A 22,228-nucleotide genomic window follows, 5' to 3' on the forward strand; every position below is an offset into this window, starting at 1 on the left:
AATTGGTTAATCAGCTCCAGAAGTCTTTTGGTTGAGTTTATAGGATCTTCTAGATAAAGAATCATATCATCTGCAAATAAGGATGGTTTTAATTTCTCTCTTCCTATTTGGATACTTTTGATTTTCTTCTCTTCTCTTATTGCTGTGGCAAGACTCTCAAGGACTATATTGAAAAGGAGTGGTAATAATGGGCATCCTTGTCTTGTTCCTTACTTTAAAGGGAATTCTTGCAGGTTTTCCCCATTCAATATGATGTTGGCTTTGGGTTTATTGTATATTGCCTTAATGATGTTGAAATATGTTCCTTCTATTCCAATTTTCTGCATGTTTTTAACATAAATGGGTGTTGGATTTTGTCAAATGCTTTTTAAGTATCTATTGATATGATCATGTGGTTTTTGTTCTTAATTCTATGTATGTGGTGAATAACATGTATTGATTTGCATATATTGAACCAGCCTTGCTTTTCTGGGATGAAACCATGTTGGTCATGGTTACAATTCTCTTGATATGGTTTTGAATGTGTATAGTTAGTACTTTGTTTAGAATTTTTGCATCTATGTTCATTAAGAATATTGGTTTGTAATTTTCCTTTCTTGAAGTATATTTATTTGGTTTGGAGATTAATGTGATACTGGCCTCATAGAAGGAATTAGGGAGAATTCCATCTCTTTCAATTTCCTGGAACAAGTTGTGAAGTATTGGTATTAGTTCTTCACTGAATGTTTTATAGAATTCAGCTGAAAACCCACCAGGGCCTGGGCTTTCCTTTGATGGCAGAAATTGATTGCTCTTTCTATTTCTTTGTTTGATATCGGTTGTTTTCAGCCTGCTATATCCTCTTGGTTCAATTTAGGTAGGTTTTATGTGCTTAGAAATCTATTAATTTCTTCCATGTTTTCCAGTCTTTTGGAGTATAAATTCTCAAAATAGTTTCTGATAATCCTTTAAATTTCCCCTCTGTGGTGATGTCTCCTTTTTCATTTCTGATTTTAATAATTTGAGTTGATTCTCTCTTTCTTTTGATTAGGTCAGCCAGGGGTTTGTCAATCCTATTAATCTTCTCAAAGAACCAGCTTTGTGTTTTGTTGAACCTTTGAATTTTTTTTGTTGTTGTTGTTATTGTTGTTGTTCTCTATTTCATTTATCTTTACTCTGATTTTAATAACTTCCTGCCTTCTGCTGGCTTTGGGATTAGACTGTTGCAGTCTTTCTAGGTCCTTGAGTTTTGTCATTAGGTTGTTTGCTTGGTGACTTTCTGTTCTTTTTATATGAGCACCCAATGTTATGAACTTTTCTCTCAACACTGCCTTCAAAGTGTCCCATACATTTTGGTAAGTTGTTTTTCTATTTTCTAGAAATATATATATATTCTAGAAATTTCTTTATTTCTCCCCTAATTTCTGATCTTACCCACTCATCATTCAATAGTGTATCATTCAATCTCCATGTATTTAAATAGTTTCTCTTGGGTTTACTGTTATTGATTTCTACTTTCATTCCATTGTGGTCTGAAAAGATGCAGGGAATTATATTTTATCTTTTGAATTTGCTATTGCTTGCTTTGTATCCCAGGATGTGATCTATTTTGGAGAAGGTGCCATGGGCTATTGAGAAGAATGTGTATTCTGTTGTTCCTGGTTGAAATATTCTGTATATGCCTATTAAGTCCATTTGGTTTAAAGTTTTTATTAGTTCTGAAGAGTCTTTATTCATCTTTTGCCTTGAAGTTCTATCCAGTGGTGTGAGAGCTGTATTGAAGTCTCCCACTATTATTGTATTTGGGTCTATTTGAGATTTGATGTCCAGGAGGGTTTGTTTTACAAATGTGGCTGAATCCATATTTGGGGTATAAACATTTACTATCATTATATCTTCTTGGTGGATTGTTCCTTTTAATAAAAGAAAGTGGCCTTCTTTGTCTCTTCTGATGTGTTTTAGCTTAAAGTCTGTTTTGTTGGATATGTGTTGTTACTCCTGCCCATTTTTAGTCTCCATTGGCATCATATATCTTTTCCCATCCTTTCACTTTCAGTCTGTGAATGTCTTTTGCTGTAAGGTGAGTTTCTTGCAAACAGCATATATTTGGATTATGCTTTTTAATTCACAATGCCAGTCTGTGCCTTTTGATTGGAGAGTTAAGTTCTTTGATGTTCAGTGTTACTATTGAAATATGGTATTTATTTCCTGTTCTTTTGTGTTCTATTTTCTGTTGGATATAATATTTATTTACTTAGATGCCCTGCTGATAAACTTCATCTCTTCTCTGGTTCTGGAGTCTGCTTCTTTTTTCTTCTTTATGGTTTATTTATTTAAGTATTTTCTCTAGTGTTTGCTTAGAATTTATGAATTTTTTGAAGTTATGCTTATCTTGAAATACTTTTGTTTCTCCATCAATTTTGAATAATAATTTTGCTGGATATAGCAGTTTTTGTTGGAAGTTGTTTCTTCCAGGGTCTGGATCACATCATACCAGTCTCTCCTGGCATTCATGACTTGGGATGTATAGTCTGGGTGAGTTTTATTGTTTTGCCTCTATATGTCACCTGTCCTTTTGTTCTCACTGCTTTTAAGATTCTTTCCTTGATGTCTATGTTGGTCATTTTGATTATTATATGGCGTGGGGACATTCTTCTTTGATCTAATCTTAATGGTGTTCTGTATGTCTCCCGAACATGAAGATCCAAGTCTCTTCCCATGTTTGGAAAATTCTCTGAAATTATTTCTTTGAAGGAATTATGGATGCTCTTGCTCTGTACCTCTATACCTTCTTCAATGCCTTTTATCAGTAAGTTAGGATGATTCATATTGTCCCATAGTTGTTGGATGTTTAGGTTTTGTTGCTGTAATGCCTTCTGTATGCTGTTGACTGTGTTTTCAGTTTTGAATGAACTGTCTTCTAACAGTGATAGTCTACTTTCCATTTCATCAAATCTTCCAGAATTTCTTTCTACTGCTGTCTTCATTTTATTTATTGACTCTTTCATTTCATTCCAGGTCTCTTTCTGATTCTTTCTTAGTGTTTCTGTTTCCTCTTTCATTTTCTGTAGATTTGTTTTAAAGCCTTTCATTATATTGTAGATCAAGATTCTGAACTCCCCTTCTTGCATTTCATGTAGGGAAGTATTTGTGATTTCTATTGTCTCTTCATTATTCCTGGTCCTCATAGTTTGAAGGTTCTCAGTCCTGTTTTTCTGATGTCTACCCATAGTTTGTGATTCTTATGTCTAATCCAATCTTAGTATTAGAAATTTAGAGGCATCAGCAGTACTTTTTCCAATGGTGAGAGTTGGATGATGGGGGAGGAGCCCGAGTGATGGATATAGGAGTCAGGTTGGGTAGAGGATATGTTTAGGTTGAGTAAAAATTTAAGTATAATAAGGTAATATCTATTTGAGAATGAGAGAGAGTTAAATAGTAGGACTCTTATAGTTAGTAGAGTATTTAAGTATGGAGATATAAAATACTTTGAATATTAAACAAGGAAAAATATTGTACAGGAAAAAGTTTTGAGAGAGAGAGTAGATAGGCTATAGTGGGGAAGTTTGTAAGAGGAGTGGGGGAAGGAGCAAACATGAATAAAGTATCAACACAAGATACAAAAGCTAACTATTATATAAACAAAGAAGAAATAACCAAAAGAGGAAAAAGAAAAAATGAAAAAAAGAGTAAGAAAGAGGAAAAAAGGACAAGACTAAAATAAAATAAAAAGAGCTAGTGACTGTGTGAGACCAGCAAACAAAGCAATCAAGCATATATAAAAAAACAAATAAAAGGAAAAAAAAAGAAGAGGGAAAAAAGAAGAAAACAAACAAAACAAAACAAACAAACAACAAAAAAAGCAGTCCTACTAATTTACGAATATGGGGTCGGGTCTATATAATATCTGAATGTGTGATTGCTGTGGTATCTTTCAGAGTATAATCCAATGTCTCTTAATTTGCCTCTTTAATTTTATTGCTGCATTATAACAATACATCATAGAGAAGTTCAAAGTGATACAGACATAACTGCACACAAGTCTTCTTTTTTGTTTGTTTTATAAATTGTTTTTGTGGTACTGGGGTTCCTGGAAGCCCTTCTACCTCTGGGCTACACTCCAAGACCTATTTTATAAATATATATATTTACCAGTAATAAATGATTAATAGGATAATACAGAAAGGGAAGTTCTGAGAATACGCAAAGATACTACAGAAAAAAAAATGAGTCTCAGGTTAAGATGACATTGGAGTTGTCATTAGATTACATGTCTAAATTTTGGAAGACTGAAGTATGTAAAATCACTGACAAAGAGAACATATGAATGACTTTCTAAAGGAAGGTTTTTCTTCACATGCTTATCTTTATAGACTATGAACATTTCATAGGTTCTAGGTAAAAGGAATTCTTGCAAAGTGAAAATGAAAATCAAGATTTTTCTCTTCTATTTTCTTTTTTCTTGTACTAGGGATTCAAGCCAAGGTTGCTCTACCTCCATATGTCCCCATTCCCCCCTTTTTTTTGTGGTACTGGGGGATTGAACATAGGGATGTTCTCCAAGCTACACCCACAGACATTTATTTATTTAATCTTAAAACAGGGTCTTGGTTAGGCCGGTGCGGGGGGCCAGCGAGGCCAGGATCAGGGCCTCCCATGAGACAAGGCTGGTGCTGGAGCCAGCGAGGTCAGGATCAGAGTCCTCCGGGTAGCCAGGCCACTACTGGGGCCATCAAGAGTGGGATTGGAACTTGCAATGCGGCATGCACAGAGAAATATCACAGGAAATAAAAACCAAATGCTTCTCCTAATTAGCAAAAATTAGGAGGAAAGGCATAACTGGAGGAGGTCGAGTTGTAGAAAGGGCCCTATAGAGAAGCAGTTAAGGTGACCAATCAGAGGGGATGGGATAGGGGAGGATGGAACCTCTTTAAAACTCAGGAGGTATGTAAACAAATGTATCAAAGATAATCACCAATCAAGCATGGGATCGAAGGAGGGGGAGGGAATGGGATGGGGATTGGATGAGGGCTAATTGGATGATGTATGCTTGTATATCCCCTCAAGTCTTGTATTCCAATGTGATGCATGATTACAATGCACCATTAAAATAAAAAAAATAGGGTCTTGCTAGGTTGATGAATTTCACTACTTGTTGAGGCTGTCCTCTAACCTGCGATCCTCCTATCTCAGTCTCCCAACTACTAAAATTTTAGAGGTACACCACCATACCCACCTTTTTTAAAATTCTGAAATAGGGTCTTGATAAGTTGCTGAGGTTGGCCTGGAACCTGATATCCTCTGATCTCAGCTTCCCAAGAACTGGGATTTTAAGATGTGCATGACATGCCTGGCTCATTTTCTAGTCTACTCCTTTACTCCAGGTAACCCATCCCATGGTCACAGAGTAACTTATAATTGGATAATCATCTAGCTGGAGGCTTGGTGCTATAATATTCTTGTCTTTAAGATGCTTTAGAACTTTGCAAAAATAAAGTACATGAGAAAAACTGAAGCTAAATTAATTTAGCAGGAAATACTAAACAAACAAAAAAATAAAAAGGAAAGAAAAAGGCAGCTATGTTAGTTATGTTCCAGTGGAAGATAGCACAAGCTGCATCTGCTCAAGAATGAGTTTAGGATATTTGGTTAGGCATTGTAGTGAAATAACATTCTGGCTCAAAATGAATGGACAAAAATGTGAAAAGCAGAATTGTAAACTGCTTTTGGGAATAAGCACTTTAATTTCCCTATGGCTGATAGAGGGTATGTTTCAGTGCTGAGATTTTCTCTTGTAGGAAGTGACTGAAGGAAGGGGGTTTCAAATTTACAGCATTTTTCTGGTTGCCCACATGGAGTGGGGTCATGTTATGCTCAAAGTGTAGAAATTCATTTTGTTAAGGTCTTAAGTGGAACAAGATGAAAAGTATCAATCTAGTGCAGGGATCAGCGGACTATAATTCTTGTTCTGGGCATAGTCCATGATGTAAGAGTTGTTTTTACATTTTTAATGTTTGCCAACCCCTGGTCTAGAGTATGCTATGGCTCTACAATTAATTTTGTTGATGTCTTGGTTCCCACTTCAGAGGGTTGGGAATGTGCTTATGAATTTATCTTTCTCCTTTTAGTTCTGTCAATATTTCATTTATTTTGAAGATCAATTATTAGTTTGCATAAACACACCGCCTCGTCCATGGCGCCCGGGCCTGCGGCCCCTTTGCTCCCGCCCGGCTCGCACAGGCCGCGGGGCTCCTATTTTATATTTTTCAAACAGGGTCTCTTAGGCCAGCACAGCTGGCTTCGAACCTGCGCGATCCTTCTGTCTCTGCCTCCCAAGCATGGGAATTACAAGCGTGCACCACCACGCCCAGCCTTTTTTTTTTTTCATCTCATCCTATTACCCATCCTTCCCCATACATATTAGTCAGATTAGTAATGATGCTTTCATATACAGACATAGCATTAATTGACTCTTTCCTTCACTTCTTCCCTCACCTTCTTTCTTTCCACTCTTCTATTAGTCTTTCTTTTCAGTGATCTGAAGTCCCCTTTGTTTTCTATTTTCTCTTGAGCTTCCATCTATGAAATAAAACATTTGACCCTTAATTTTCTGACACTGGCTGATCTCACTTAGTATAATATTCTCTAGTTCCATTAATTTTTCTGCAAATGACATAATTTTTTTCTTTTTTTGTGACCCAGTAAAATTCTATTGTGTGCCTATGTGACATTTTTGTTATCCATTTATTTGTTGAGGGGCACCTAGGCTGGTTCCATACTTTGGTTATTGTGAATTGTGCTGCTCTAAATTTGGATATCAATGTACCACTGTAGTATTCTAACTTTGTTTCTTCTGGAAAGAAAGTGAGGAATAGTATAGTTGGGTCATATGGTGCTTCCATTCAGGCTTAGAGATGGTAAGGGAATGTTTTCTTTCCAAGACATAAACATTTGCTTGGCTACCCTCACATTCTTCCAGTTCAGACTACTCAGCTCTTTAAATCATGAATTTCCTCATTAGGCTGAAAGAAAACTAAATTCTCAATAAAATAGAAGATGAGAGACATTGGTTAAGTACATTTTTCAGATATTGGGATGGTATTAAAGATCAATATGCATATTTTGTGAAAATTGATCTAACCATATATTAATCCATAAAATACTACAATGCAGCATGCACACAAAACCAAGTGTGTATGTGTTCAAGCGTGTGTGTGCATGTGCATGGATATGTGTGTGCATATCCAGGAGATTTAGGATACTTTTTCTTTTTCTATCCTTTATCAGTATATTTTTCCTACTTTCTGACAATGAAATATTGTTTTAATTTTTTTTTTTTTTTGGCGGTACTGGGGATGGAACCCTTCTACCTTCAGGCTACACTCCCAGACCTATTTTACATTTTTTTATTTGAAAACAGGGTCTCTTAGGCCAGTGAGGCTGGCTTCAAACCTGTGCGATCCTCCTGTCTCCACCACCCAAGCACGGGGATTGCAAGCATGCTCCACCACACCCATCTCCTGTTTGAAATTTTTAAAAAATTAAATTAGTAGGAGATTCAAGTCCGCATAAGCTGACAGGCTGGGAATGGTGGACAGGAAAACATTTGCCCCAGTCCACATTGAGCCAAAATGGTGCATCTCTGCCTGCTGAAACCAGGGCTCAAAGGTAGACTTAGGATTCTCTAAACCTTCAGTCAGAAGTCAGATTACCCAGGGGTCCTTGATCATGTACAAACCAGAGGGTATTAAAATCTGGCTTGCCCCAGTCACACTGTTTCTGGCTTTGATAACATAATAATGCACTTCCAAGGCAGCTCTCCCAGGTGGGGAAGGTTGTCAAGTAGAATCTATTTACACAGTCACCTGCACATCTCTCCATCTCACTGGAGACTTCACCCAAATTGCATTCTCATTCTTTCACAGCTAACGGAGGACTGCTGGCTAAGAAAGGATTTACTTTTTCTCTCTTTCTTTCTTTCTTTCTTTCTTTCCTTCTTTCTTTCTTTCTTTCTTTTCCTAACCTAGAGAAAACAGGAAACATTTCCACTTATGTTGCTTCAGGTAAAATAAACATTGCCAAATATTTTTAGAGATCTCTATTTTCTATATTTGAAAAGATAAAACTATGATATACTATAGGCACTGAAAAAAGCAGCTCAATTTATAATTCAGGTTTAACCAGTTTAACAAATACTAATTGAGGACCCACTATGTGCACAAACTTTCAGATTCTGTGAGGGACAATGAAACAATATTTTGCCCCCAGGAGTTCCTAACCCAAAACTTTACCTGCATTCAGTTCCTTTAGGGCCTGTGTTCACAGAGTTGTCAGAATTCATAATCATTGATGAAATTATTTCAAGAAAAACTTCCATACATATACCTTGAAATACCACAAAAACCTTCCATAAAAGGACAAAATATCTGGAGGTATTGAGGGAACACTACCCCAGAAGAATTAGAGAGTAGTAGTTCTAATAAGGGTTAGTAAATACAATTCAAACTTTTTTTTATTTCCTTTGAGGACTTATAAAGAAAAGCTAACCATGAGGGGAATCCCCTGAGAGATGGGAGAGTATATTTCCAGAGATTTTTGTGGTGTTGGACTCTTCAGAATGCCAAATTAGCAGACCATTGCCATCTACTTAACAGTGGGCAGGTACTTTCTGTAACTCCACTATGAAGCACTGTACTTACTTTCCCCTGGAAGTAGAAGTCAAATAGATCCATCTCTTCTTTTTTCACACTTCCCCATATCTGGAATGCACAGAGCTTCCAATTTTTCTTGAGCTACTTGGAGGAAGCAAAGAGCACCATGAAAGATATTTTTGAATTTTCTGCAATTAAGGAACGTGGAGTTTCAACAATGAATTGGTGTGGGAGAGAGAAAGAGAGAGAAATGCATTTGTTCCCCAACTTTGTAAAGCACTACCTGCCTGATAGAAAAAGGAGTTACTGTCATTGATACATACATGCAGATGCAGGTACTGCCATGGTAGATGATCAGTACAACTTAATGGAAGAGCCTTCACATATAGCTGGTGTACTCAGTGACTCTGATGAACATGCAGAACTGACTCTATTTGTTATTTTGCAACTTATCTGTCATTGTATGTGGAAATGCTTTATTACATTTAAAAACTATACAGTGGTACATTTTATAAATCTACCATAATTTACCTACTCATTCTTCTATTGATGTACATTTTAATCTATTTTCTTATTTCAATAATGCTGTAATGGTCATAGTCTTACATAAATCCCTGCACATTTTCTACTTATTTGCTTTAGATAAGCACCTAGAAACACAAACAATGGATAAAAAGCCATTTACATTAGAAATCAATACATATTTCTATTCTCTTGATTAAAATGTTCAGCAGCTCATGCTCAGATGAAAAATAAATATTAGTATGATCTGTTGTTTGTTTTCTTTACTAATGTTATGACCAAGTTTGTAGTATCTCCTCATCTGTATTAGTCCTTTATAAATGTGCCTGTCTACACATATGTGAATAGCGCTCAGGGTGGGGACATCTGTTGCTGTTGCAGACACAAGCAAATTGTTTAGCCCACTCTTACCTGGGTACCCAGCTTAATCCCATAGTTTCTCTTTTCTATGAGGTTAAGCTGTGTCATGGAACTAAAATCTGGACAATGGAAATAGGAGAAAATGAGTATCATTTTGAAGCCTCACCCATAAAATCTTCCTTACATAGAATCTCCAATCTTTTCTCTTCCCATGTGCCTGCTGAGTACAGAGTCCAGAAAACCCTGAGTAATTGCATGAAGCATAGTCTCTGTTCACCCTCAGCCTTTTCTGTACCTCAGACTGGCTTCACATAGTGAGGAACCCATTTCTATCATGTTGAACCACTGGTTTTATAATTGCATTTTTGTGCTGGGAGGGAGAATGCCAAGTGTGAATAGCAGGAGAACTTGTGTGACTGAGCTCTTGAGGAAAATTCCCTATGACCATGTCTTCTTGTGGAGAACAGGGAGACATGGTGCTGCCTATATGTCACAAAGACTTCAAGTCATTTTTGTCAAATTTTCCATTAATTTTAAATTTTAGGTTAGACACTTTTACCTTCTCTTAGGCCATACTTTCTTCTCATACGTGACAAGAGTAATGACTTCTTATTGACCACTTACTACATACTTTGCATTATGCTAGGACCTTCACAGTCATGTGTAACACAATACTGAGAGGAAACCAAGAAGACACATGTATTAACTCAAATTTATACATGATAAAAATAAGGCATATTGCTCCCACGTCCACAAAACTAGGTGTTAGAGGTGAGATTGGAACCACAGCCTATCTGAATACAACCATAGGATCCTAAATTACCACCATGTATGTACCTTAGTGCTTATGATGAGGATCAGGTGGAAGAATATATTCAGTGCACTGCCTGGTACACATGCACACACATGCATACACACACCCACACACATGTGCTTATTTAATCACTAGTTATTCTTCCTCACACAGTATTCTTAACATAACTTTGAAATCACCTCATACGGCATATATATTAATATCTTCCTGTCTGATTAGTTCTGATTCATCCCTCCGATAATTCAAATTTTATATGATTTTAATTCCAACTAAAAATTGAAGTGTGTGTATGTGCCTTTGTATCGCATCCCTAAGGCTCTGACCAGCAGAGCCTAGGGAAGAAACAAACGAATGCCAACTCTGTTGATGAAGCTACTTCCTCTTTTAATGCTCCTTCTCAATAATAATGCTGCTGCTGCTGCTGCTGCTGCGTACAGCAGGCAAATATATATCAGTCTCATAACCCCTCCCTCATCACTCCACCAACCCCAAGCTTCCCACAGCTAGGGCATGCGCATTTCTAACCCTCTCATAGGCGGGCTGGTGGTAGCACGAGGCGCTGCGTCACTGATCATCCGTAGGGCACCTGATAGGGCTCACTGCGCAGGCTCAGGGCACCGCCAGCCTTGTGAGCCTCGTGACTTGGCTGCAAGCCTAGGCGCCATCTTGAGTCCATGCTGGCAACAAGCCTGGGTGCCATCTCAGTCCAGCCGAGTGGGCCCCGACACCTTTGTACATGGTACTGGGGATAAAATCCAGGGACATTCTACTTACAAGCTACACCCCCAGCCACATTTTATTTTGTAGTTTTGAAACAGGGTCTCACTAAGTTGCTGATGGCCATACTAAGTTGCTGAGGCTGACTTTGAACCTGCAATGCACCTACTGTTTTGGTTTCCCAAGTACTAAAATTACAGGCATATACCATCATACCCAGCTTTGAAGGCTAAATTTAATGAAATGTTTTAATCATCATTTTATTTTCATAATCTCTCTTTAATGTTTTTCAAAACTGTATAGGCAAGCTGGGTGTGATGGCTCATGCTTGTAATCCCAGTACTTGGGATGCTGAGACAGGAGGATTGTGGATTTGCAGTCAGCCTCAGCTACTTAGTGAGGCCTTTGGAAATGTAGTGAGACCCTGTTTCAAAATAAAAAGTTAAAGGTCTGGGAATGTATCTCAGGTAGAATGGCCATGGGTTTAATTTCTAGTACTGAAAAAAAAAAAAAAACTGCATGGGCTTCCACTCTATACTAGCATGTGACTATCCCCATCAGACTCATTCTTCAGACTCAAGATTGTCCTTGTGAAGGATAATGCCAGGGAGGTACACAAAGGAGGTTTATATCTAAACTTTGGTCCCATTCCACTATCATTTTGGTACCTGTAGGAGGGACACACACACACACACACACACACACACACACACCAGAAGCATGACTTATTCCACAATCAAAAGTCAAATATTTTAGCCAGGCATGCACTCTTGTAATCCCCAGCATTTGGGAGGCTGAGGCAGAAGGATCATGGTTCATGGACAGCCTCAGTTACTTACTGAGGCCCTTTGCAACTCAGTGAGACCCTGTCCCTGTTTCAAAAATAAAGAATGAAATATAGAGCTGTGGATGTAACTCAGAGGTAGAATGCCCCTGGATTTCATCCCCAGTACTGAAAAAAAGTCAATATTTTTTCAGCAAGGCTATTTTCTTAATTTTTCCGTTATTTTTGTTTAGTTTGTTAGTTGGTTTAAGATTTTTTAAATCTTTTTTAAAGGGTTCAATTAAGCCAGGTTTTGCTTTTAGTGGCCAAGGGGGGGGGCACATCCACTGCTTTACATGTTAAATTTTGTAAACCTAATTGGTTTTCATAGCCAATAAATGAGTTCCAAGTCTGTGATGGTAATAGTCATGCTCACAATATAGCTCTATATACCTTTCCATTTACCTTTACATTTCTGAAACTATGAATTGGGCACTTTAAAATATTTAAGAGCCATTTTCTCTGAAGAAAATAGATATTGAGATATTAAGTAACAACTAATTCCTTTTAGAAGTACCACCTTTGCCAGAAAAGAAGCCAGACCTCAGGCTTGATTTGCTTTAGTTTACAGGTAGATTCAGCAAAGTTCAGGAATACATGTCACCAACATTTTAATACTTATACCTAATGCCATTGGAGGTCAATCATTAGATCCTTTCAGTGTTCTCAGAGCTTCTGTTTGATGTTAAATAAAACTATTTCAGCTATCAGTTTGTGAGTATGTGTTTGCTCCATTTCTACCTGTTAGGCATGTCTTCATTCCTACCTCTTTGTCAAGATGTTGTCAGGGAAATCATGTTTTGAGATACACAGAAGGTATCTTGAAAAAATGCACTTTAAAAGACAGTGAGAAAATGTTCACCTGAAGAGCTCATTTTCTTTTCCTTTTGAGGATGAGAATTGAAAGACATAAATGCACAGTTGTGAGCTGATAGATGGCAGGCAGGCAGAAGAGGGATCATTAGAACCACAAACTCAGGGAGAGTGGCATTTCTCCATCTGCACTGCCAACTGAACATTTCATGCAATCACACCACCCCTGCCCCAAAGGCACAAACAGCCCCCATGTGAGATGTGATCCTGTTCACTGGGGAGTAGGATGTGAGGAAGAAGCCCTTTGAATATAAGGCTTTGATTCTCACTTTAGAAGGTCTGGCCTACACAGCCAGCCCAGCCAAGCCCACACATTCTCACCATCACCAGAAGGAGACATTCATAGAGAGTTAAAACAGGAAGAAACTTTGGAGACTACACCATCCTTTCCCAGGAAGAAAATGAAATCAGAGAGAGATGTCATTCACTGCAGATCAATAGTGATGATAACTACCAGGGCTGAAGTATATAATCTCTTGCATGAGAACAGAAATTTACAGTTTGTGTATCATCTTTATGCTTAGTCTTATGTTCAACCCTCAAAGAAGATCATTGAGACATGATATTCCCATTTCATAGATGAGGAAGTTGAGTCTCAAAGTTGTTAAAAGTAATTCATCTAGGACCAAAGAGCCTATAATAGTTAAGAGGACTATAGCTCTTTTTATTTTTTGTTTTTTTTCATTACTGTTTACTGGGGATTGAACTCAGGGTCATTCTATCAGCAGGTTACACCTAGTCCTTTTTAAAATTTTTTTGAAACAATGTCTTTCTAAATTGTTGAGGCTTTCCTCAAACCTGAGATTATTCTGTCTCAGCCTCCCAAGTACTAGAATTAGGAGTATATACCATCATGCTCTGCTCACAGCTTTCATGTCTACTTTGCATCAAATCTTAAACATTTTCATTGAGTGACCCTTTATTTGGTGAGAGATTCCAAAGGAAAATCCCCAGAATTTGTTTTCCCTGAGCTCCTCAGAAGTCAGCAGCAATGATATGCCACTGAGTGCACAACCATGCATAGGAGTGAATGTAGTTTAGCTGTTCCTATCACAGAAGAGTTATATAGTAACTGAAGGCATCAGACAAATACATATTCAATAAACAGAGAGCAATTAAAAATCAACTGGCCACAATTAACTACCAACTGAATATTTATGGAAATGCTTATTTCAAGAGTCCAGAAAAGTAAATGAGAAGTTATATCTGAAGAAATTTGGAAAGGCCTGCAATTGTTCAACAGTAAGATGAAAGAATAAGACATTAGTACCATAAACTGTGGTACATTAAATCAAGTGCTATCTTTTGCTACCTGTGACTTTGGGTAAAATATTTAAATCTTCCAAACTTCAATTTCTTTTACTGCAAGATTAATTACTACATCTTAGAGCTATGGAAAGGACAAAGTCATTAAGTTCTTGGCATAGGATGTGACCCATAAGTATTTCTGAAAGGCTTCAATAAGAATGCAAAATTAAAACCAGAGTCAGTGGTACACACCTGCAATCCCAGTACTTGAGAGTCTAAGATAGGAGGATAACAGGTTAGAGACCAACCTTGACAACTTGACAAGACCCTCAGTAACATAGCAAAATCCTGTTTCCAAATAAAAAGGCTGAAGGTGTAGCTTGAAGGTAGAATGCCCCTGAGTTCAACCCAGGTAACGATGATAACACAGGGATAGAGAATTGACCCAGTTGTATGGCTTTGACTCTAGGAGTGGCTTCCACTTGGTGTGCATGCTGTTTAAGCAGAGGAGGCAGCCTGTTAGTCTCTGTGCCTTGTTCTGGCTTGCTGCTGGAAGACAAGTTTGATTGGGCTGACTTTGGCAGTTTTGGAGGACACTGACTAGGAAGTGTGAAAAGCTCTGGTCTGATAGTCACATCAAGGACATCAATATTTGTAAATGGCTGCTTTTAGAGCTTACAAAGAGTTCAGGCCTGCATTTATAAAGGAGAATAGTGGAGTGCTCTGAGGCCACACAAAGGTCAATACTTCTGAGGCAGTGGCTGCTAAAAACAGAGTAGTAGTATGGCTACTATAAGAAAGCCAAATTTCTTTTGGAAATATGAACAAACTTCTAAGGCAGATATTTTTTTCTGTGATTGATTTTCTTGGAGTCTTTTTGGTCCTAATGCTGCAACTGAAATATCTACCCAAGTAGTTTGACATGCATAAAGGCAGTAAAATATGAACTTTACATCCTCCGATCACAAATGCTTAGTTAAATAATATAAGGGAATTACTATTAGGAATAACTGCAGAACTTAAAAAAAAGACCAAGTTATAGAAAGAGGCCGAAAGGGTGTGGTAGTTTGTGAGGGAGTTCATAACAATGTACCTACCACATTCACATCCTGGAGGCTGGAAGTCCAAGATTTCTATGCTGTGAAGTCTTGTTCCTTCTTTTCTTCTTTCCTTTTTTTCCTTTTTTCCTTCTTTCCTTCCTTCCTTCCTTCTTTTCTTCCTTCCTTCCTTTCTTTCCTTTTTTTTGGTACTTGAATTGAACCCAGAGGTATTCTACCTCCAAGCTATAATCTTATTTTAAACAGTCTCACTAGGTTGAGGAGAGTCTCCCTATCAAACCATCCTGTCATAGCTAACCAAGTACTGGCATTACAGGTGTGCACTGCCATACTGGGCTACATGATTGGTTTCTTTTGAAGTCTTTCTCCCTGGCTTGTAGCTGGCTGTCTTCATGTTCATTTTCTCTTCTTATAGGGACACCAGTCATTGTAATATAGATTTATGACCATCCCAATAACTCTGTTTAAAATTAATTGCTTCATTAAAGACCCCATCTTCAAATATAGTCACACTCTTTAATACTAGAGCCTAGGACTTCAATAGGAAGAGAAGGCCTTCTTAACAGGGAGTGATCTGGGTTACAATGTGTATCCATCAGGAAGGAATCTCTTGTGATGGAGAAGAGATAACCACTTCAAGAAGCAATAAAGTATATTTTTGAGTCCAATTGTCCTCATTGTAACTGACAAGACCCTATAGTATCTTTAAACTTCCAGTAAAATTTATTATCCTACCACAACTTGATCTCTTGTTAGCACTATCTTGAAAATAAATAAAGGAGTTATGTTAATGTTTTAAGACAAAATAAAGAAAGAGGGTTAAAGGAGGGAGAGGAATAAGGACAAAGCATCAAAAGTGGTGGGGCGGGAAGAATTAGAAGTTACAACGCAGAACAGGAATAATAAATATTTCAACATTCTGCTCTGGAAATGCTCATAAATGTTGACAGGGGTTGAAATTTCTGTAGTCATGTAGGATGGGCTGACCTGTTTTATTTTATGTGAGATTTATTTTTATATAAAATATCCCAAGAGAGAAAATATGATTTTTCTATAAATACATAAAAAAGTTAAGGGATTTAAAAATTTAGAAGTTGCCACATCAGTGGTACAGCTTTTTGTTGTTCTAGTTACTATTTTCAACTATGAGTTTTGCACAATATTTCCAGCTTCTAATTTTACTTTTCAGACTCAAGATATACCTCAGTAGTATAGAACTTTCCTAGTAGATGTAAGACCCTGGTAGATGTAAGACCCTGGTATATTCGACCCTGGTAGAATCCTAGTAGATTCAACTGCCAGCACCATGAATGAATGAATAAATAAATAAATAAATAAATAAGCCAGAAATGGTGGCACATGCTTGTAATCCTAGTGCTTGGAAGGCTGAGACAGGAGTATTGCATAGATTCAAAGCTAGCCTCATCTACTTAGTGAGGCTTTCAGCAACTTAGTGAGGCCCTGTTTCCAAAAAATAGTATAAAATATGTCTGGGAGTATAGCCCAGAGGTAGAAAAGCCCCTGTGTTCCACCCCCAGTACCACCAAAAAGTAAATTAAATAAATAAATAAATAAATAAATAAATAAACTATTCTCTAAGCCAATACTTCTGAAAGATACTCATATATTTTCAGACCATTATGGAATTATATTATAAATAAACTGTAAGTAGACCCAGAAGAATTTTTATTAACTCTTAGATATTGAATATCACACTGTTGAATGAGGAATGATCATAGAAGCAATAAGGAAAGAAATTAAAAATTTCTAGAAACTAATAAAAATAAAGATACAACATATTAATATCTCTGGGACACTTTGAAGGCAGTATTAAGAGGAAAATTCATAGCACTTACTCCTTATATAAGAACAGAAAACCACCAAATAAACAACCTAATGACACACTTGAAAGCCCTTGAGCAGGAAGAGTCTAATCTCAAAGCCAGTAGAAGACAAAAAAATCATTCAAATCAGAACAACAGTTAGTGAAGTACAGAACAAAGACAACAACAACAAAATAAACAAAACAAAACGCTGCTGCTTTTTTAAAAGTATACACTAGATATATGCACCATTAGCCAACATAAAAGAAACAAATAATCAATCCAAATTACTAAAACAAGAGATGAACAAGGTTATAATACATTAGACAGCATGGAAATCCAGACAATCATTAAAAACAACTTTGAAAAAGTATACTTCAACAAAAAGAAAAACCTAGAAGAAATTGCCAAATTTCTAGACATACAAACTTCCTAGATTGAACCAAGAATATATAGCAAATTTAAACTAATGAATAGCAATCAAATAGAATGGAACAGCGGTAAAGAACCTACTATCAAAAAAAAAAAGGTCAAGATGGTTTCCCAGTGGAATTTTATAAAACCATCATAAAATATCTAGTTTCAATACTTCCTGATATATTCCATTAATTAGAAAGATACAGGACTCTCCCAAACACATTCTAGGAAGTCAGCATTACATTAATACCAAAATTGAATAAAAACAAAACATCTCTAGAAAACTACAGATTAATATTGTTGATGAATCTAGATGCAACACTTAAAAAAAAAACCCTACCAATGCTCATTTAAAATCATATCAATCCATTCATCTGTTGACGAACATCTTGGTTGGTTCCATAGTTTGGCTATGGTGGATTGTGCACACAATGGAATTTTACTCACCCATAAAAAATACAATTGCGGTATTTACAAGGAAATGGATGGATCTTGAGGACATTATGCTAAGCGAGATTAGTCAGTCGCAAAAAGTAAGGAATTGGATGCTTTTCCTAATATGTGAAAGCTAGGATGAAACAGGTCATAGGAGGAACTCCAGATGAAAAAAGAGATCCTATAGAGGAGCAAATAAGGCAACCTAACTGTGGGGTTGGGGGGCGGAAAGAAGGAAACTCTTTAAAGCACATGACGTACTTATTCATAGCAAAGTCAACCACTAAACCAAGCATGGGAGGGAGGGTTGGGGAGGGAGTGAGGTCGGGACTGGGTGGGGGCTGGCAGGGTGATGTGTGCACTTATGTCTACACAAGTTTTTTACCCCATTATGATGTATAAATACAATGCACTAATAAAAACATATTAAAATAAAATTAAATAAATAATAAAAGCACATCAAAAAATTATACACCATGGTCAAGTTCATCACAGAGATATGAGGTTGGTTCAACATCATTAAGACAATATACAATAAACCCACAACCAACATTATATTGAATGGGGAAAAACTATGAGGATTTCCCTTAAAATCAGGAACAAGACAAGGATGCCCACTATCACCACTCTTTTTAAATATACTACTCAAGGTTCTAGCCAGAGCAATAAGGCAAGAAAAAGAAATCAAAGGAATACAAATAGGAGAAGAATTGAAACTATCTCTATTTACAGGTGACATGATTTTTTACTTATAAAACACAATAAAGTCAATTAAAAGGCTTTTAGACCTGCTCAACAAATTCAGCAAAGTGTCTAGACACAAATTCCATATAAAAAATTAGAAGCTTTTCTATATGCCATTCACAAATCTACTGAAAAGAAAATCCAGAAAACATTTTTTCACCATAACCTCAAAACAATAAAATATGATGGAGTAAATTGAATCAAGGAATTAAAAGACCTGTACAACAAAATTATAAAACATTAAAGAAAGAAATTGGCTTTTTCACAGTGGATGTGCTGCAAGAACACAGGTGTCATGAAAATCACTGCTCACTCAGAGCCAAAATGGGAAAGAAAAAGACTCATCAACATCGTTGTCTTTGGCTATGTAGATTCCGGCAAGTCCACCATTACCAGCCATCTCATCTATAATTGTGGTGGGAACACAAGTCTCCACATTGATATCTACAAAAGAACAATTGAGAGGTTCAAAAAGGAGGCTACTGAAATAGAAAATGGCTCTTACAAGTATTCCTGGGTCTTGGATAAATTGAAAGCTGAGTGTGATCATGGTATCACTATTGACATCTCCCTGTGGAAATTTGAGACCAGCAAGTTTTATGTGACTATTATCAATGCCCCTGGACACATGATTATAAGCACATCTCAGGCTGACTGTGCTTTCTTGATTGTTGCTGCTGGTGTTAGTGAATTTGAAGCTAGTATCTCCAAAAATGGACAAGCCTGTGAGCATGCCCTTCTGGCTTATACACTGGGTGTAAAACAACTTATTGTTGGTGTTAACAAAATGGATTCCACTGAGCCATCTTATAGCCAGAAGAGATACAAGGAAATTGTTAAGGAAGTCAGCACCTACATTAAGAAAATTGGCTACAGTCCTGACACAGTAGCATTTTGCCAATTTCTGGTTGAAATGATGACTACATGCTGAAGTCAAGTGGTTCGAAGCATGAAAAGTCACCCATAAAGATGGCAGCACCAGTGGAATCATGCTGCTTGAGGCTTTGGATTGCATTCTGCCACCAACTCGTCCAACTGACAAGCCTCTGCAGCTGCCCCTCCAAGATGTCTACAAAGGAGGTATTAATACTGTAGCTGTGGGCAGAGTGGAGACTGGTGTTCTCAAGCCTGGCATGATGGTCACTTTTGCTCCAGTAAACATCACAACTGAAGTGAAGTCTGTTAAAATGCATCATGAAGCTTTGAGTGAAGCTCTTTCTGGAGACAACGTGGGCTTCAATGTCAAGAACATATCTGTGAAAGTTGTTCATAGTAGCAATGTTGCTGGTGACAGCAAAAATGACCCACCAATGGAAGTAGCTGGTTTTACTGCTCAGGTGATCATCCTGAACCATCCAGGCCAAATCAGTGCTGGCTATGCCCCTGTACTGGATTGTCACACAGCTCATATTGCTTGCAAGTTTGCTGAGCTGAAAGAGAAGATTGACCACCATTCTGGTAAGAAGCTGGAAAATGGCCCTAATTCTTTGAAGACTGGTGATACTGTCATTGTTGTTATGGTTTCAGGCAAGCCTCTGTGTGTTGAGAGTTTCTCTGACTCTGGGCCGTTTTGCTGTTCATGATATGAGACAGTTGCTGTGGGCATCATCACAGTAGTGGACAAAAAGACTGCCAGAGCTGACACAGTCACCAAGTCTGCCCAGAAAGCTCATAATGCTAAATGAATATTACCCCTAACACCTGCCACCCCAGTCTTAATCAGCGGTGCAAGAATGGTCTCAGAACTGCTTGTCTCAACTGGCCATTTAAGTTTAATAGTAAAAGACTGGTTAATGATAACAATGCATCATAAAACCTTCAGAAGGAAAGTAAAATGTTTTGTGTACCATTTTTTGTGTGTGTGTATGTGGCAGTTTTAAGTTATTAGTTTTTAAAATCAGTATATATATATTTTTTTTTCTTTTTTTTGGTGGTATTGGGGTTCCTGAAAACCCTTCAACTTCTGACCTATTTTTATACTTTTTTTAAAATTTGGAAACAGGATCTCTTAAGCCAGCAATGCTGGCTTCAAACCTGCGCAATCCTCCTGTCTCCACCTCCCAAGAGCGGGGATTACAAGCCTGCGCCACCACACCTGGCTAAAAATCAGTACTTTTTCATGGAAACACCTTGACCAAGAATCTGTCAAACTTTTGAGACCCATTAAAGCAAAAGTTTAATGAGAAGAAAAATGGAAGATCTTAAAACATTGAAAGATTTCTCATGCTCTTGGATAGGCAGGATAAATATAATCAAAATGGCCTTTCTTCCAAAAGTGATCTACAGATGCAATGCAATCCTCATTAAAATACCATGATCATTCTTCAAATATATAGAAAAATTAGTCCTTAAATTCATTTGAAACAACAAAAAAAACCATGATAGCCAAAATAGTTCTCAGCAATAAGAACCATGCAAAAGACATCACAGTACCTGACTTCATACTACAAAGAAGTAGTAACAAAACATAATATTGGCACAAAGGTAGACACATAGATTAATGGAACAGATTAGAAGATTCAGAAACAAATCCACACAATTACAGCCAATCAACTTTGACAAAGGGGCCAAAAATTGCTGGAAAAAAAGAAAGCCTCTTCAACAAATGGTGGTGGCAAAACTGTTTATTCACATGTGGAAAGATGGAAATAAATCCCACTTTCTTACCCTGCACAAGAGTCAACTCAAGACCAATCAATAACCTGGAAATTAGACCAGAAATTTTGCAGTTACTTGAAGAGGCACTCCAACATATAGGTATGGGTAAAATCTTCCTCAACAAGATCACAAAGGAACAATAAATTAAAATGAGGATTCATTCATGTGGAATTGAATTAAACTGAAGAGCTTCTCTGCAGAAAGAAAACTATCAAGAACTTTATAAAAAAGCCAAGAGATGGAAGATCTTGGCCAGCTACTCCTCTGATAGAAGACTAATATCTAAAATATACATAGAACTCAAGAAACTCACTACAAAATAAATAACAATAACCTAATAAAAATTAGCAAGTGAACTAAATAAACACTTCATGAAAGAAGAAATACAAATGGCCAAAAAATATGAAAAAATGTTCAACATCATTAGCAATCAGAGAGATGCAAATCAAAACTACCTAACACAAATTAGAATGTCAATCATTAAAAACACAAACAATGTAAATGCTGCTGAGGATGTAGAGAAGTAGAAACTATGATACACTGTTGGTGGGATTGCAAATTAATGCAACAACCTTGAAAAACAATGTGAAAGATCCTCAAAAGAATGGAAATGAACCTATATATGACCTAGGTATACCACTCCTGTGTATTTACCCTAAAGAACTGAAACCAGACTACCATATTAATGCATGTGTGTCTATGTCTATAACTGCACCATTCATAATTGTCAAACTATGAAACCATCTAAAATGTCCATCAATAGATGAATGGATTACAAAATTATGGAACAAATACACTATGGAATTCTACACAGCCATAAATAAGAACAAAATTAATTCATTTGCAGAGAAAAGAATGGAAGTGGAGAATATTATTCTATGTGAGATTACTCATTCACAAAAAGTGAAGGGTCAGATGTTTTTACTCAAATATGAAAGCTAGGGAGAAATTGAGAACCAGGAGAGAAATCAGACAAAGGAGGATAAATATTAGTGGCATGAAGAAGGGGACCTTAATAAGATGGGCAAAGGAGGAAGACTTAAAGAGGAAAACACCTCAATGGTAATGATGCACACACACAAATTTATCAAAGCTAATCAATGTGT

General features: G+C 37.0%; 1 pseudogene across 1 annotated transcript; it reads left to right on the forward strand.

Moving 5' to 3' along the window:
- Nucleotides 1–18,788: 18,788 nt before the first annotated feature.
- On the forward strand, nt 18,789–20,149 carry LOC308278314 (elongation factor 1-alpha 1-like; annotated as a pseudogene). The gene has a single exon. The product of its transcript is annotated as an elongation factor 1-alpha 1-like (transcript).
- The last annotated feature ends 2,079 nt before the right edge of the window (nt 20,150–22,228 follow it).

Source organism: Muscardinus avellanarius (assembly GCF_963383645.1).
Source record: "Muscardinus avellanarius genome assembly, chromosome: 1".
In the NCBI taxonomy this organism is placed as follows: Eukaryota; Metazoa; Chordata; class Mammalia; order Rodentia; family Gliridae; genus Muscardinus; species Muscardinus avellanarius.